Genomic DNA, 12497 nt, shown 5'->3' on the forward strand with positions numbered 1-12497 from the left:
AAGAGCTAAAGAATAAATCTCCCTTGCCCCTCAACACTTCAGAAACATACTCCTCTATAGCTGAAACTGTTAGCTCAGATTTAATGTGATTTCTACATTGCACTGGTTCCACAAAATTCATGTCCAAATTAAGCAATGTTACTAGATGAGACCTTGTTTCAACTACCCTTGGGTTAGCTCCTGAAAGTGTGATGTCTAAGGTCACTGGTCAAGGCATTACTGCTGGACTGGCCGGCTGCAAAATTCTGTATGGAATCAACTCTAGGACTCCTAGACCTTGGGTATCTCTTAATCTAGAACTTTTGAAATCATAAGGTCGTAGTTTCCAATTTCCTTATATGAAAGATTCTTAAAATCTTGTCTAAAAATCAGGAAAGGGAAATAATCTTGATTCTTTCTTATTTCCATAAAGAGATGGGGTTAGTGCTACCTTAGCTCCTCTCTAACTATTTTGATAGGTACATGTTTCTAATGTAAAGATGGGGGTAAGTGAGCCTTCTCAGCAGGCTCTCTGCCACATACTCATCATGAGATGGGATTAGGAGATATGATTATGAACATGTGGACTGCCCTTTTCCACAGACTGGCTGCATTTAGCCAAAGTCAAGCAAGGTTTAAAAGATGAGGTCACTTCAGTAAGACTGCATTGGTGACTAATTTTACACAGTATGTTAGAGGGAAAGAATCTAAGACCTCCCTCCTTAGAGCAGTGATGGCAAACCTTTTAGAGACAGAGTGCCAGGTCCTGCCCCCACTCCACCCCTGACTAAGTGCTGTGCCTCCCCTCATCAAATGCTGGGTGCACTTTGACCCCTCTTTCCCCTTTACCCCACATAGTGGGGGACGGAAGAAGTGTTCCCTTTGAGATGCTGGGCAGAAGGTGGGTGAAGTGAGGAATGTCCTCAGCAAGTGTAGAGAGGAGGAGAGCTCCCCTCCAGCTCTGTCTCCTGTGAGCCACCCACCTTACCACTTGTGCCCTCCTGCTGGGCAGAGAGGGGGGGGCATGTGAAAAAATGTCATCAGGCACAGTGGAGAGGGATAGGGGAGCAACTCCACTCAAGTCTCTCTGCCTTTCTAGTAACCAACTCCAGGGGCAGGGAGGGCAGCTGAGTGCCCACAGAGAGTGCTCTGCAAACCATCTTTGACACCTGTGCCATAGGTCTGCCATCACTGCCCTAGAGCATTGTCTCTTCTAACACTTGGATGATTTTATCCAATAAGTAAAATTAAAGTAGATCAAGGAACTGGTCACTTAGTGACTTTTTAAGCATTTAAACTCTTATCTTCTGTATTAGAGCTGATATTAAGTATCAGTCCTAAGGCAGAAAAGAGGGAAGGGCTAGGCAATAGGGGTTAAGTAACTTACCCAGGGTCACACAGCTAGGAAGTGTCTGAGGCCAAATTTGAACTCAGGATCTTTCATCTCTAAGTTCTCAAGCTACTGAGCCACCTAGCTGCCCTCAGGCCTTACTTTTAAAAGTACTTGAGAAACACTTCAAGGGACAAAAATGAGGCCAATGTGAAAACTGTAGTGGATTGATTTTAAAATTATTTATTGGCTATTCATTACAAATTGTTTCATGAGGTGAGCAGGGGACTGCCGCAACATGAATAGGAAGGATCCTGAAAGTTATGGGTAAAGAAAAAGGATGTGAGGGAACCCAAAATAAATCCTGCTTCTATCATATCTATGCCCATGGCCAGTGCAGACCAAGGTCATTGATTAATGATGAAACACATCTGGGCAGATATCCTTCAAAGGCTTGGGAGAAACTAGCTAGTGTTTTCCCAAAGCCCTAGCAATTTTATTTCTGAGAGCAACAAGAAATGAAGGAGGATGAAAACTTATGACTGAATGTCTGAAGCAAGGGAAGGAGGTCTGGCCAGGGGCTGGGGGTGGAGAACTGGCCAGTTTTTCAAAGAATAATTTTTTTTTTCATTTGGCTGGAAAGGAAAGGTCTATTGGAACTCGTTTTCAGAGCACCTCAGTATTTACTATGCTTCTTGGCTTGACAGATTTCTTTTCCCCTTTCAGTCAAACACAGCTTGTATTTTTCATAGCCAGAACGGAACAGATTGTGGTGAGTTTTTTTTCCCTTTGTGTACAAAAACATATCACGTGTGACTCTTACAGCCCAGCTTACTTGGGCAGTTTGGGGAGGGGGGTGGGGAAGGATGGCATGTTGTATAAAGAACCTTTTTAGATATACAATGGCTCTATGTTTGGAGCTGTTTAATGATACTCCCTTATTTCAAGGTAAAAACTTAAAGTATTTTCTTGATATACCCCAAGAGGTCAGTTCTTAATTAGTAATAAGGGATATAAGTGGAATGGTGAACCCAAAAAGAGTATATTAAAAGCAAACTGGGGGCTTATAATGTAGTTCTGATGGGGGGGGCAAGGGGCAGGTGGCTGATATTTTACTTAGGCTAATATTAAAATTATTTTGCATTTCATAAGCATTGCATATCAGCACACACATACCAGCTGTGGCATTAGAGAAAAGTGAGCCAGAAATTCCATTGAGTGCAAGAAAGAAATCAGTTTGGAAACAAAAGATGCTGCAAATTATCCAAAAGGGATAGCAGGATATGCTTCCCATAGGAGGTGGTGCCTAAGCTGAGCCCTGAAGGAAGAAGCTAAGGCTTCTGAGGCAAAGGAGAAGAAAGACTGGCGAGATATCAAGAAAGAAGAGAGAAATAAGAGTAGAAAGTCTTAGAGAAAGCCTTGGCAAACACAGATAGGACATACGGCAGGAATGATGATCAGAACTAATCAGCCACTGTAGCTAGATAGGAGAAATAGGATATGGTATCAGGAATTCTATAGAAGAGAATGACGACGAGAGGGGCCTGATCAGAAGTATCAAAAACAGAGATCATGAAAGATGAGGACTTCGAGAAGGCCATCTTGGGACTGAGTTGTTAAGAGATCACTGGAAAACTTTGAGAGAGCAGTTTCATTAGATTAGTGGTGTCAGAAGCAACACTATAAATGAGTGGGGCTTGGAAAGTGAGGATGTGATGGAAAAGAGTATATAGGTTATTAAAGGAGTTTGGATATGAAAAGGAGGACAGTCATTTGAAGGGTTAGATGGAAGGTAAAAATTTCTTAAGGATAGGGGAGGGTTGAGCATATTTTATTCTGCACAGAAGGAACCCTTGTCAAAGGAGATGAAGATAGAGAGTGAGAAGAGAGAGGACAGATGACTGAAAGCGAGATTTAGGATCATAGGATTCCATAGGACTTGAAAAGGACCCCTTGAATAAAGGCATGTGTTCCTCTGCTGCAATGCACACTTTATATTCTTTCCTATTGATTCAGTATCATACCTGCTATTCCACTTACACGGAAGAAAGGTAGCTTCAGAAACTCTATAAGGATCATCTAATCCAGCCCCATTCATTTTAAAAATCAGAGAATTGAGATACAGAAGGACTGTATGATTCAGTGGAATTTGGAGTCAGAGGACCTAGATTCAAATCCCACCTTTGCCACTTATTATCTGTGTGACCTTGGTATTTTGGATTTAAATTTCTCAATTGTAAAATAAGGGGAATTAGATGAGATGCTCATGAATTTCCCCTCTGGTTCTAAATCTGTGATTCAAACTGACTTGTCTAAAGTTATATTAGTAATGAAAAGAATTGAGATTTGAACCCAGTTCCTCTCACTTCAAATCTACAATTTTGAATGGAGTACAAGAACATCATAGGATCCTAGAATTAGCATTGGAAGAGAACTTTGAGAGCATTTTGTCCAACTTCCTTTACATATAAGAAAACTGGGGCCAGGGACATAGAGTTATTAGAGGTGCCCCAGATCACAAAAATAGTCCATATGAGAGGATGGGATTCAAACCCAGGCCAGGTCCTCTCACTTCAGAGTTAAGTGTTCTTTCCTTTGCCTTAAATGTCTAGCCTTGGCAAAAAAAATTATAAAGACCATATCTTCAAGAGAGGCTGGAGCAATGGGGGGAGGCAGTCGGGGATAACTTAGAGAGGTTTTGAGGTATAAAATAGGAAAAGAGAGAGAGTTCAACATAGTTATCCTTATTTTTTTTTAACTTAAAAACATATCTAAATGCAGGGCACTGTGTTAGGTACTAGAGATATAAATATAAATAATAACAGCATTTCTACTTTCAAGGAGTTTATAGTCTAATGGGAAAAATTGCATATATATATATATACTGTAAGTTACAATATGAAAGTATATATGAGAGTGTGGCATGAGAGATTTGAGAAGAGAGGGAAAGATCATTAAATAAGGGGATCAAGAAGGCATGGAGGTGGTGGCACCTAAGATGAGTATATAAACAATTTTTTGTTGCTTTTTGCCATTATCCTACAATTATTTCACATCCCTTTCTTGTAGCAAAGTACTGAAACATAACTGTCTGACAGTCTGTATTATATTCCACATCCATAATGCCTTCTTCTTGACTGAGAGTTTTTCCTCATCAGTTTTCTAAGACTGAGAATATTGTTGCAATCCATCAGATTATAATTGATTTTTATTCTTGTTATAATTTTCATTGTTGATATAATTGTATATTGTGTACTCTTGGTTCTACTTTCTTTATTCTATATCATTTTATAAAAGTCTTCTCATGTTTTCTCTGAATTCCTTGGATTCATTGTTTAATCAGAAGGCTTGAGTTGGAATATTAACTCTTCCACATACTGTTAGTATGACTCTGGAAAAATTTGGGGATTTTAGTACTATTGTTTGTAAGCCCCCATCTAATGTACTCCCCAATATTGGATACCAGTTAGAGCTAGCCATAGTTAATTTTAGTTAGTTAGTTATTAAACAGGTATAATAAATATAGTTGGCATAAAAACAATCCCCTGAAAACCATGGGGCACACTCTCCCACAAGTACATACATAATCTATGGAGAAGTAGGTTCAAGCTTAGAGAACATAGGTATAAAAAGGGAAGTAACTCACATATCCTAATCATCAGAAGTCCTTTTCTCCCTTTTTGGATTCCACAGGAAGTTCCCCTGCTGTGTATAGCTTTCTGCTAGGCTCCAAGATTCATTGCCCTTGTAGAGTACCTGAAGATACTTTTCCTCAGTGTGAATGGAATAGCTACTATAGTGAGTATGATACTAAATCAATTAGGAAAGAATATAGAGTGCAGTGTAGCAGAAAAACACATTTCTTTATTCAAATGACAACATTAATTTTAGCAGATCTAGGCAGCATAGTTGTGTGACTTTTTCATTCAACAGAATGTTAGCAGGTCAAAGGAAGAAAGTGACAGGTTACCTGTGTTGAAATTTGGCCATGCCAAAGACAGCAAAGGGGGGCCAGGGATTTAAGGGTCAAGTAAAGTATATAGTTGAACTTGGTAACTATGGAGTCAAGACTGAAAAAAGGAGAAAAAAAGGATGAGAGAAAGGTTCATAGAGTGGGAGATCAGAAAATTATGGCATGATTAAAGACTGAGGATGGAATGAAGTTTTGGGGAATGAAGCAGAGGGAGAAATGTAAGTTAGGGGATTGTGATATGAGAGAAGAATTTTAGAGTTCTGGATCTTTGAAGTAGAACAGTTATGGGTGAGATAAGATCAAGGGTACAACCACTCCTGCATATAAGGTGAAGTGAAGGAGTAGTTCATGAGTGTTGAAGTCATTAATGAAATTAGAGGCCAGAGTGTTTGAGGGAACAATTTTGGCTTTCTCAAGAATAAGACCATGGATTGAATTAGAAGGGAAGACTGTGATTCAGATACTGAGCCTATTGAGAATGGAGGAAAACTAATTGACCCAGGGAATGATAGATGACTGTAGCAAGAATTTGGGAAAGATGATATAGATAGATGGCATGAATTGCAAACGAGAAGTTACCAAGTGATGATGGCTGAGGAAAAAATTTGGAAGTGGCAATGAGTGATAAAGTATGCCATTTTCCCCCTTACTCTGAGTGTTAGGTTGCATGAAATAAGGTGTACTTAGTACTGGAGATGGGAACAGAGCAGTATCTTTAGTTAAGAGCTAAGTTTCTGTGAGTGCAAGAAGATGGAAAGAATTTGAGAGGAAGAGGTTTATAATGAAGAATTTGTTCACATAGAATTGGGTTGTCAGAAGATAAACTGGAAAAGGAGGACTGAGTCTGATGGGATCTGGGGTGGGAGAGGGTTAATGTGGAAAGGGCTGAGAGAAGTGAATTATAGCAGGGGAAAGGCAAGCTCTGGATCACAGGGATAAGGAGAAGAAGTAATAGTTTGGTAGCCAGAGGTTGTCTCTTGTTCAAGGGTCTTGTGATGATGGAGCTCAAGGTTAGTCTATTCTTCCTCCTATACTAGACAAAGAAGATCAAGATAGATATCTAGGTCAGTAAATGTTTAGTGATTAGGTGCTCTGAGGTCTGAATGACATCATACTTAGAATCATTTCCCATGCCTTATCCCAAGATGGCTGGGGATGATGAATAGTTATGATTCCCTCTGTGTAAAGTGTGCACATGGCTCCAGTTGGGCTTGATGTTTGAAGTCCTATTCTTAGAAAAGGATCTGGTATGAAGGCAGCTGGCATGTCTAAAGGTCTGGTCCAGACTAGTTATGGAGACACTAGTTTTTTTAAAAGGGTTTGTTGAAGCAAGACAGAATAGGTAGCCTTTACATGTAGTAAGAGATTCAGGTTTCCAAACTTAGTCACTGGGCATATTATGGTGAGGAAAGGGTTAAGCCTTGTTGTACAGGCTTTGGGTAGAATAGGTATAAATTCCAGGGTAGTAAGTGCCCATGATGCCCGGTGATAGTGCAGAAACTTCCAAACTCAGTTCTCAATTAGAATGAAGGTGAAGGCAATCACCCTCACCTGTCAAACAACAGCAACTCAGTCTTGGGTTTCAGTTTGGTGGTATTGAAGGGTTGTAGGACTGTAGTATTGGTTTAGTAATTATTTACCAGGAATAAATAAAATCTCTTTTTGGCCAACTGGTTGGTTCTTTTTTGGTAAAAAGTATCTATGGAACCCAAAACTTCCAAGGCAAGAAGGCCATTTTATGGCAGTATCTGGAGATTGCAGGGTTTAGAGCTAGAAGAGATCATCTAGGTCATCTTAAAAATTTTTAAATGTTGTAAATTTCTAATTTACAAAAGAGGAAACTGAGTCCCTGAGAACTTTAATGACATCCAAAATCACACAGACAGTAGGTAATAGAACTAGGACTAGATAGAATCCAAGTCACATGAATCCAAATTCTGTGCTCTTCCCATTACTCCATGCTTTTACTGGAAAGAACCCTACTGAAACATAATTAAAAGACCTACTGCTGTAACTGTACCTGGCTCAGCCCCAAATGAACCACAGGGAGGCCATTTTGCCCCCAAGTCCTCATCTTTTTGCTACCGAGGTGGAGGTAGGGCCAGGACGTGGACAGAGTGTGTAGATACTAATCACCAAATATGCTTGGAACATAATTCATTGGATTCAGTCCTGGTAATCTTGCTTCCTGGTAGTTTAAAAAAAAAGGATAATTTTTCTCTGAAAGGGGATGGTGATTCATTCAGGCAACTTTCTGGTCTCTTTGACCATATTAGAAAAAAGTAAGAGGCACAGACTGTATCCTACAACTGGGTTGTTGTAAGGGAAATACTTTGTCAACCTTAAGGCTCTTTATCAGAGTATTATTTTTGAATATGATTTTGGGTATCTGATGCATTCAAACCAGAGCCTAAAATTCTCTTCTCTTCAGTTTCTTTTTGAGTAAAATAAAAAAAAACCCACTAGGTCATTTTCAATTTTTGTAATAAAGAATAAGGGAGTTCATCTCTAAACTGTGGGTGAGCAAGGACTATGGGGAGGTCATGGAAGGGTGTGGTGATTAGACAAGATTGGAGAACAGGTGAGTGCATGAATGAATGCCAAGGGACTTTCACAACCTAGTGTGCAATGTTGTTCCAAACTGACCTATCCAGATGTTACTATTATTATTATTTTTTTGGTAAAGACTATCATGGTTTCCTTTTGAATCTAGAAATAAGGGGATGGAAAAATGAGTTCTTGTTGCTATGGAAACAGGAGTTGGCTGGAGCCTCTGTAGCAGCAGCTGGAGTGGAGAGAGTGGCCTGGAGCCCAGCCCTGTACCAAAGGAGCCTTCCAGTGGGGAACAAGACAACAACAGGCATCAGCAGGGTGGGGTGGGGAGGAAGAAGGGAGGGGAAGAAAAGGGAGAGGGGGGAGGGGAAAGAGAGACAGAGAGGAAGTAAAGGGGGAGGAAGAAGAAAGAGAGGAAAGAAAAAAGAAGATAAAAGAGGGAGAGAGAAGGAGGGAGGCAGAGAAAACAGAGAATAGAGAGAGGAGATGAGTGAAAAGGAGAGAGTCCTGACAACGAAACTTGTAAATGAATTCCACAGACATCTGGAACAATGCATAATACAAAATATGTGTTTGTGTGTGTGCATATGTGTGCATGTTAGAGACAGACACAGAGACAAAGACAGACAGAGATAATGACACAGTTGGAGGAAGGAGGAAAAAAGAGTGAGGAAAGACAGAGGGAGAGAGACACAATGAGACAGAAATAGGGACAGAAATACAGAGAGGTGGAGGTGTGCATCACACGAAAGACAAAAATACAAAGAAGAAAACAAAGGAAAACCATATATTAAAAATATGTGTCTCTTGGTATAGATATTTTGGGGCTTGAAGGAGAGGAGATGTAGGAGGATGGAAAAGGCTGGCATTTCAAGGTACTCGGACCCTAGGGGGAATGCTCAGAGGGTTGGGGAGCAACCCTACATAGGGCTCACCTTTTGTCCCTAGCTTGATTCTTCAAACTGAAACAATGTGGGTGGGAAATGAAGCAACCAAAGATCTCCCTAGTCCAAGGAAGGGTTGCCAGGGCTACAGAAGTAGATAAGCTACTGTTTTCTGTGCCTGGATCCCTCAGTACTTTGAAATTTCCTTCAGACTATTGAATGACTGAGACCGAAGGTAAAGCCAACTTTAAGTAAGGACTCAGGGAAATTAGAAATATTCACCATTTGGGGCTCTGTGGGAAACACCCTATTTGTCATCTCCTGAAAGGTATACAGTGCTTTGATGAATCCCAAAAGCAAAGCCAAACCTAGGGTAAAATTGTGGAATAGGTTTGTTTTGTCGCTACAGGAGGTGCTCCTTCCCGTGCTTCCTTTCAACCATTCCCTCAAGCTGTTTCATTGAACTACACCAGAGGACAAAGACCTCTCGTAGGCTCCATGAAAACACTGAACTTTAACAGGCAGCTCAAATATCATCTCTTCAATGAAGACTTACTTCCCTGATCTCCCAAAAGGTTGCTCCTCTTCCATATTTTTCATGGAATGTTTTGTCATTTTTATCACTAAAAATCTTTCACAATCAAACTCTAACCTTCCTTTCCAGACTTCATTTATTCCCTTTCATGCCTGACCAACTACCTGGAATGTCTTGCTTGCTTGTCCCTCATACACGGGGAACATCTTCCTCTCTGGTATTCCTCATTCATGCCTTTAAACAAGCTTCCCCTGTGTCTGGAATTCACTCTAGGGACTGAGCTGCTCCCATTAACTCCCCTTCTCAGCTCCATCTCTTGGAATAATTAGTTTTATTCAAAGCTCAGTTCAATAGCCACCTCTTAAATGAAATTTTTTCTGACCTGTCCTCCACACTCCCCACTAGTACTTCCCCCCACTCTCAAATCACCTTGTTTTTACATTGTCTATATTTTATATTTACTTACCTATGTGTATATTGTTTCCTCCAGACAGATTATCAGTTAGGAGGATGAATTTTAGTTTTTCTTCCATTTTAGTTTTTGTTTTACCACTGCCTAGAATAATGCTTGTCAGTAACATGTTTAATAAATATTTATTTATTGATTGGTTTTTGCCTCTGTCACATTCTACTTCTTTGTGTGAACAGACTACTCTTCTTAATAGAGTGTACATTTGCCAAGAGAAGAAACTTCTTAGTTTTTCCCTTTTGCATCCCCAGTACTTGACATAGGATTTTGCATTTTGGGATAGGGATAGGAATAGATATTAGACGTGTGATTTCAGGGATGTAGAGAAACCTCAGATAAGTAATTTCCTTTATTAATGCAGGTCAGCAACGTCTTTGCAATTTAGTCTTAGAAAGTTGTCTAGAGCACAGATGTTAAACTGATAGCCTGCTCAATCCTCCAAGTGTGGTAAGGTCAGTTAGATATAATTGCATTCTTGGCTTAGTACAGAGCCTAGCACCTGGAAGATGCTAAATAAATAATTGTTGAATCCAAGAGAATTAAAGCATGAGAATTAAAAAAGTAATTGGGAAATATTTAACAAAATAAATGAAAATGCAATAAAACATAGAGAATGTTAATATGTTCTTTTCTTTCTTTAAGAAAAGAACTTTGTCTCAGAATTGATATAAGTAGCTGTACCAGATTCACAGCCAGACCTTAGGCATATAGGTGCTCTCCTGGGCAACCCTGAGCCCAATAAGAATCCCCAAGGCAGAAGAGTAGTAAGGGCTAGGCAATTGGGGTTAAGTGACTTGTCCAGGATCATATAGCTAGGAAATATCTGCTGTCAGATTTGAATCTAAGTGATCCTAACTCCAGGCTTGGCATTTTGTCCACCTACCTGTCCCTAATATATGGTTTTCTAAGTCAATATTTGCTCTCAGTCAGTTTAATTTTGAGTTTCACCTCATTGGCCTAGAGCATTGAAAGAGTAAATAACTTGCTGAGAGTCACATAGCCAGTATATATCTGAACCCAAATCTTCTTTACTTGAATCCTATCTCTTTATCCACTATGCCATGCTGTCTCTTGTTATATTTATGGTTAGTCAATTATATTTAGCATCATAGAGTCTTGAGTTGGAAGGGAGCCTAATAAGGCATCTAATCTAACCTCTTCATTTTGCAAATGAGAAAATTGAGAAATTATGAAGACTTTTCAGTGCTTTTCCTCTCTAAGGATAAAATATTGATATTTCCTCAAGTCATCTTAAAATTAAAAAAAATACCTATTATCCCAAACTATTTCAAAAGCAATGGAGTCTTTCACAGCTATGGATTTTGCTTTAAAAAAATCTTATTTGAATTGATATCACTTGCTTTTACATTGTGAAATTTTAACACTAGCCGGTTAAAACAACTCTGAATTTTAAAGCAAAGGATCTTACTTCTGAACCTCTGAACCATGCCTTTCTGAAGTCGCAGGTGGAGTCCTCTATAATGCTGCAAGACATGCAGTACTGGTGCTGTGCAGCTGTTCTAAGGATCTGTGTTGTAGGTGATGCCTGGAGTCCGGAAGACCACCCTTTGATCCAGACTAGGTCAGAGTGCACCAAATCAGAGGGGCTCAGAAAAGTGACATCACAAGGAGTAGACATTGTACTAGGGAAAGGAAGTAGGGCTCTTTTGCCTCCCAACCATGGAGAGAGGAGGTGGTTAGGAGAGTACTGGCAAGCCCCTAGTTTGGCTTCAAAGCTGGGTGTGGAGGGGAGGCGGTTAAGATAGTGCCAGCACTGGTGAACACTGGTTAGGAAATGCTTATTGAGCTCAGGGTTGCCCAGGAGAGCACCTATATGCCTAAGGTCTGGCTGTGAATCTGGTATAGCTGGCTGACTGGGGGAGGAGGCTTGCAGAGGGAATAGCCTGCCACAAGTGGCTGGTGACTTCTTTCTCTGGCCCATTTTTTATTATTTAATAAATAATTATAAATTGAGATAGAGTCTCCAGAGAATTTTAATCTTAACAACATCATCTTCTTGTCTATATATCTCCCACCTTGCTTCTCTATTCAGTGATTCATCCCCACCTTTTTCAGAGGAGTATGGTTTTTGAATTTCTAAAAATAAAATTGTTAATTTAAATTTAATCAAATGCCAAATACCAAAAAAGGAGAACATTCCATATACAAAGTAGAACACAAAAAGAGGGTTAAATGTCAAATTGTGATTATCTTCTATAACTCATTTTAAAATATGTAGAATAAATTCAACATGTTATTTTTGAAGCTGGTTTGAATGTCTGTGGACTTCCTTCTGTTCCCTTCTGTGAATTTTTAAATATATTTCAATTACCTTTTTATTGTTTTTTTTGGGGGGGCAATAGTATTGTTAGCTGCCTTTTCCTCCCAGCCTGAAACCACTCCTTCCCTCCAAAATGTGAAAAACCTGTTCCTTGGAAAAAAATGAACACAGCCAAGTGTTTGGCATGTCCAAAAATGTATCTCATTCTATAACTTGGGTCTTTCACTCTTCTGTTAAGGAAGGTCCTTGTTAGTATTCTATAGTCATGATTGATTACTTCATTGATCAGAGATAAATTTTTCCAAGATGTGTTGCTTTAAAATGTTGTCATTGCTGTATAAATGGTTCTTTTGATTCTGCTCATTTTACATTTCACCTCCCTCCCTCTCTCCTTCCTTCCTTCCTCCCTCCCTCTCTCTCCCCCTCTCTCCCTTTCTCCCTCCCTCTCTCCCTCCCTCCCTCCATCCCTCTCTCCTTTCCTTCCTTCCTTCCT

Source organism: Gracilinanus agilis, chromosome 2 (genome assembly GCF_016433145.1).
Source record: "Gracilinanus agilis isolate LMUSP501 chromosome 2, AgileGrace, whole genome shotgun sequence".
NCBI lineage: Eukaryota > Metazoa > Chordata > Mammalia > Didelphimorphia > Didelphidae > Gracilinanus > Gracilinanus agilis.